The sequence below is a fragment of the Dioscorea cayenensis genome, chromosome 9 (genome assembly GCF_009730915.1).
Source record: "Dioscorea cayenensis subsp. rotundata cultivar TDr96_F1 chromosome 9, TDr96_F1_v2_PseudoChromosome.rev07_lg8_w22 25.fasta, whole genome shotgun sequence".
Lineage (NCBI taxonomy): Eukaryota > Viridiplantae > Streptophyta > Magnoliopsida > Dioscoreales > Dioscoreaceae > Dioscorea > Dioscorea cayenensis.
In genome coordinates, this window is record NC_052479.1 from 24,699,686 (window position 1) to 24,705,544 (window position 5,859).

Sequence of the window (5,859 nt, forward strand, 5' to 3'; positions counted from 1 at the left end):
CTTATCACTAACCAATTGCTCTATGTTTTATGGGTGTTCAATAAATAGAAATAATATATATGTATACAAGTGTTGGGAATCATCATGTTATTATCTTATCATCTTTGTATTGTTATCTCTAAAATCTTAAAGCATAATCTTTTCTGGTTTATATGACAAGGCTGTTAAGCAAAGTATAAATTTTTTTACAATAATTCTATGTATTTTTTTAATATAATATCTAATATCTTAAACATATTATTAAGTTGAAATCATAATACTCTCTGAAATCTTGATTAATAAATGATTAAATTAAAATTTAATAGATTAATAAAAAAAGTTTTTTGCTACAACATAGTTTATAAAAACAAAATTTTTAACTATAAATTTTTATTAATCTTCATATTTGCAATATTTTTTAATGAAAACATCTAAATTAGGATAAAAATATCCATTATAAGATTATAGTAACAATTGTGATAATATAATAGAACCATTAATATTTTAAAATTTGTTAGATTTATCATTTCAACATTTAACTATTTTATAATATAAAAATAAAATTTTCATTTAGTAAAATTTCTTCACTTCTCTCGCATCCAATGATTATGTTTAATTAAAATAATGGTTCTCCAATATATTTAAATTTAATCCCCATCGACTAATAAAGTCTAATATCTAGTTTAAAAAACATTATATAATAAGTACTTAATAAAATAAATATATAACTACAAAAGTTTTTAATTATTTCAATTTCTTTGAAATTATCTCAAGTATTTTTAAATATTTAAAAAATTCAATTTGGTTTATGGCCAAAATAAAATTTAACTACAATATTTGACATCATGATACCAACACACTTATAACCACATCACTCTAACCAATCCATCAATGTATTTTTAATTGATATCAATTCTTTAATAAAAAGATATAAACAATAAATAAATTTTATACTACTTACCTTTAGTCCCACATCGGTAAGATAAGAAAAAGACCATATCAATTGCCTATAAAAACAATGGTAACTAACTCAAAGGTAGTTTGTGATTTTTCTAATATTTGATTGTTTTAAATTACATTTTATAATTTGTTTAAATAAATAAGTAAATAAATAAATAAAAACCTGGCGGGCCGACCCATGAACCGGCGGGTTCCGGCCTGGTCCACCGGTTTTGAGGGTGCCACGGGCAGGGTCTGGGACACCCTAGCAGTGATCCGTAACTAGCCGGGTCGGCCAGGCCAACCCTGTCGCAGGTTGCCATTATTGGTCTGGCCGGTTACCGGTAAAGGCCGACCAAGACCCGCCAGGTCAAGCCTGGTGGCCCGGTTAACCAGCCCATGCCCCCCTCTAGGTGCTATAGAGTTATGGATTTCTCCCAAATGTTTCTATTCCTATCTTGATTATAAAATATTTATATGAGAAAAAGAAGAATAAGATAAATTGAGATAAAGACAATAGACAAAAGGGTATATTGATTTTCTGTTCTACTGTAAGAATTTACAAGAGGGATATATACTATACACGTTTGTAATCTAAATACCCATAATTATGCTAATTACAATGGTCAATCAATCACAATTCAATCGATACAATCAATCCCAATCAATCAATCCTAGAATCAATCCCAATATTTTATTAATCGGAGGAGGTCATCAATGGTAAAGTGGGGTACTCAGATAATGCTCACCCTAGATTATTGTTTCAAGTGCAAGACTAATATTATGCTTCCCCAACTAACATTTAATGAGTTGTGGAAATCCAAAGACACACGGTCCCAAACCTAAGGTCAACCGTGCTTAGCCCTCTATACTATGCCGGGTGAAAAAGGATACTCTCAACACCTCATATTTTGTGGGATTGCTTGAGGTTCTAAGGACTCTAAATGATAAACCCTATTCCCTTATTTAGATCAAACCCTTTGGTCTAGGCGAAAGATCCCTAATCACAATTTAAGCCCCAATACTAAAGATTTCTCAACACTTCACTCTGTTGCTCGCACAACTAAGCCCCAGTGGAGAAGATCTCTTAGAATTTCACTCTATCATAATTGCAAAGAACTCTTGGAATGTGGAGATAGGATAAATCATGTTGGAGGGGAAAGGGACGTTCTGCTACCTCTCGACTCACCCTCTAAACCCTCTTCAATCTTGCTAAGTCTAACCCTTATGGAGATGGTCGCTCATCAAAAGGATGACTAGATGGATTCTCAACTTAGTGTCATGCTAAAGGGAAATCAAACCAATAAGCACACAAGATTGAAACTCAATCAAAACATCAAATTAAAGAAAATATAAAAAAAGTTAATGAAACAAAATCATCCTAGGGTTTACAAGTCCAAGTCCTCACTAGGGGTTTAGCTCTCCATGGAGCAATACAAAATCAAAGATAAAGTCAAAAGTAAATACAAACACTCTATAAAGATAACCCCGTTGTCATCCTTGGTGATGGTCTTCAAGAGCCACTTCTTCTTCTCCGAAGACTCCTCCGTTGAGCCTAGGGCACATCTCGCTGGATCAATGCTGTGGAAAGCTCTACCTATAACTTTCTTTCGAAGGAAATCCATGTCTAATGCTGTTGAAATGCTCCAAAATCCCAGTAAAAAAACTCTCCAAACCCTTAGCCGTGCTCTCCCGAAAATATAGGTGATAAGTGCTTGTGTGTTAGTAATGCGAAGTATTCTTTTCTTACGATGAGCATTACTTTATCAGATTTTAGCAATAATATATGTGTATTTGTGTTACTTGTGTGCATATAGGGTTATGGAGCAAAATATAGAGGAAGAAAGCCAAAGTAGATTGTGATTGCTCTTTGTTGATGGAATCTTGGAGTGAACAAATGTGAAGACACAAGTTGTGCTCGAAGATACGTGAATGTGTGCCAACCTCTATGCGCTCAAGCAATTACATGGTTTGGAGGGGCACAAAAGCACTCACTTTTGAGTATTCCGACTTGTGTAATGATAGAAGATCTTCGTCAATGTTATACTTTATTGAAGAAGCGATGCTATCTACGGCACAGACGTGTGCCCGTTTATGTTACCTCAATGAAAAGTGTGGATTCGGGAGTGTTTTTGGCAGAGTATAGTAGTAGGTACTGTAGCAAATCAGTGTAGTAGTTATTGTTCACAGGCAGCTGAAAAAACAAGTACCCACTGTAGCAACATCTTTTCTCCAATTTTTCCTAAACTTTGGAGAGGCTTGCGGCCAGTGTTTAGAGAGGCTTTGGAAAGGTTTTTGAGTGGCTCTACGGCCTCCAAAAGTGCGTTCCTTTGGAAGAGAGTTATTAGGAGAGCTTTTGTTGAGGCACCAATCCGGCGAGGTGTACCCTAGGCTTGACAAGGGAACCTTTGAAGAGGATGATGCTACTCCACAAGACCATCGATATGAATACCGAGGGGCTTTTACTTATGGATTGCATGTTTTTACTTTCGGTTTCATTATTGATTGTATCTTGCTCTATGGAGAGCTAAAACCTTAGAGAGTACTTGGACTTGTAAACCCTAGGATGTTATTGTTTCATTGACCTTTTATTATGATTCTTTGATTGATGTCTTTAATTTAGTTCTAATCTTGAATGCTTGTTGAATGATTTCTCCCTTAGAGTGACACAAGGGTTGAGAGTCTATGTTGGTAATCCTTGTGAGTGAGTGACACACCATGAGGGTTAGACAAATCAAGATTAGAGAAGGTCAAGAGGGTGAGTCGAGAGGTAACAGAATGTCTACTTTCCCCTTCAGTGTGATTTATCCTACCTCATTCCTACCTCCATGTTCCAAGTGTACTTTGCTATCACAATAGAGTGAAGTGCTAAGCGATGAAATCCATTGGGGCTTAGTTGAGCGAGCAACAGAGTAAAACATTGAAGTAATCCTTAGTCCTAGGCTTAATTGTGACTAGGGATCTTTCGCCTACACCAAAGGGTTATACCTATATTAGGGAATAGGGTTTATTAGTTGGAATCCCTCGAGCTTCTTGCAACTGTAGATAGTGTGAGGTGTTGAGACTGAGTGATTTTCTCCACCGGGGCGTAGTATAGAGTTAGTTATGGTTGACCTTAGGTTTGGGTTCATGTATTTTATGATTTCCATGACTCATTAAGCATCAGTCAGGAGCTTAACAGTTGTTCTTACACTTGAAGTAATTGTCCTAGGGGGAGCAATGTCCGGGTTCCCCACTTTCTATTGATTGCGTTTCCTATCATTTTATTGTGCCTCCCATTCTAATTATTATTCCCTGTGGATTCACCAACCCACTCACCAGGGTATTATTACTTTGATAAACCCATGCACTTGCTGGTCACACGCAAGGGGTTTGTCAAGGTTTTAGCGCCGTTACAGGGGAATAGGAGTTTTAGAAGCACTTTGCACTTTGCTATTTTAGCTATTCATCACTTATTCTATTTCATATCTTCTTATTCTTCCATCGTTCTGATTTGTTTTTCCTTCTCTGGTTGTAGCTCTAGGTTATGACCTGAGGAAACCGTTCGACATTGGTTGAAGAAAATCCATACATTGATCAAAGAATTCATAGAAGGAGGAAAGAACCTATGCAAGAACAGACTAATCAAGCTGAGATAGAGAGTGAAGGATCAGATAATATGGCAGAACATAATGAGCAGTAGAGGACACTCTCAGATTATGCCAGACCCTCATTTTTGGGCACACAGTCTAGTATTGTACATCCACCGATTACGGCTCAGAATTTTAAGCTAAAGCCAGCATTTATCCACATGTTACAGCAGTCTGCATAGTTTAATGGTCTGGCCGATGAGAATCCAAACAGTAACATAGAGAATTTCTTGGAAGTGTGTGACATGCTCAAGATCAATGGTGCTACGGATGATACCATCAAGCTAAGAGCCTTCCCATTTTCTTTGAAGGGGAGAGCAAAGCAATGGCTACATTCATTACCTAGAGCATAGATTACTACATGGGAGGAGATGGTCGAAGCTTTTCTTGTCCGATATTTCCCTCCCAGAAAATCTACAAAGCTTAGGAATGAAATATCCTCCTTCGTGCAAATGGAATTGGAGTCTCTATTTGAGACATGGGAGAGGTTCAAGGAGCTCCCGCGGAAATGTCCTCAACATGGGTTCCTCGAGTGGATGATTATTCAGACTTTTTATAACTGGTTGAACCCTAGCACAAGACAAGTACTTGATACAGTAGTAGGAGGTACCTTAGGTACCAAGACCCCCAGAGAAGCATGACAATTAATTGAAGAAATAGGTTTAAATTGCTACCAATAGAATACAAGAGAGAAGAAGAAAGTGGCCGGTCTCCATGAGATTGATGCGGTTACATCATTGGCGGCCCATGTGGAGTCATTGAGCAAGAAGTTTGACACTATAACTTCTCCTAGATTGGCGGCCGTGATGAATTATAACGGATGTGGAGGTGGCCATGCTCCATCCAATTGCCCGATAGCTATTGGTAATACATCTTCTGTGGAACAAGTTGACTTTGTAGGTAATGTGATGAGAGGCCAAGGAAATCCATATAGCAATACCTATAATCCGGGTTGGAGGAACCACCCAAACTTTTCTTAGAATAACCAAGGGCAACAAAAAAGCCACAACACCACCGGGTTTCCAACAACAACAACAAACCCCGAACATAGAAAATCGAGTTTCAGGCTTGCAAACCCGGATGACTGATTTAGATAAAGCTTTGATGAGATTCATCTATTTATCATATACAAGGTTTCAGTTGGTCGAAACTACACTTCGCGACCACACTACTTCATTAGACAATCTAGAAAATCAAGTGGGCCAAATTGCAAAGTAATTATTGGAGAGGCCTCAAGGGAGCTTGTCTAGTAACACCGTAACTAATCCGAGAGAACATGTGAAGGCGATCACTTTGAGAAGTGGTCATAAGG

General features: G+C 37.2%; 1 non-coding gene across 1 annotated transcript; it reads right to left on the bottom strand.

Annotated features, from left to right (window-relative positions):
* Positions 1-4,966: 4,966 nt before the first annotated feature.
* Positions 4,967-5,073, bottom strand: LOC120269526. The gene has a single exon (XR_005539177.1). It is a non-coding gene; the product is annotated as a small nucleolar RNA R71 (small nucleolar RNA).
* Positions 5,074-5,859: the final 786 nt, after the last annotated feature.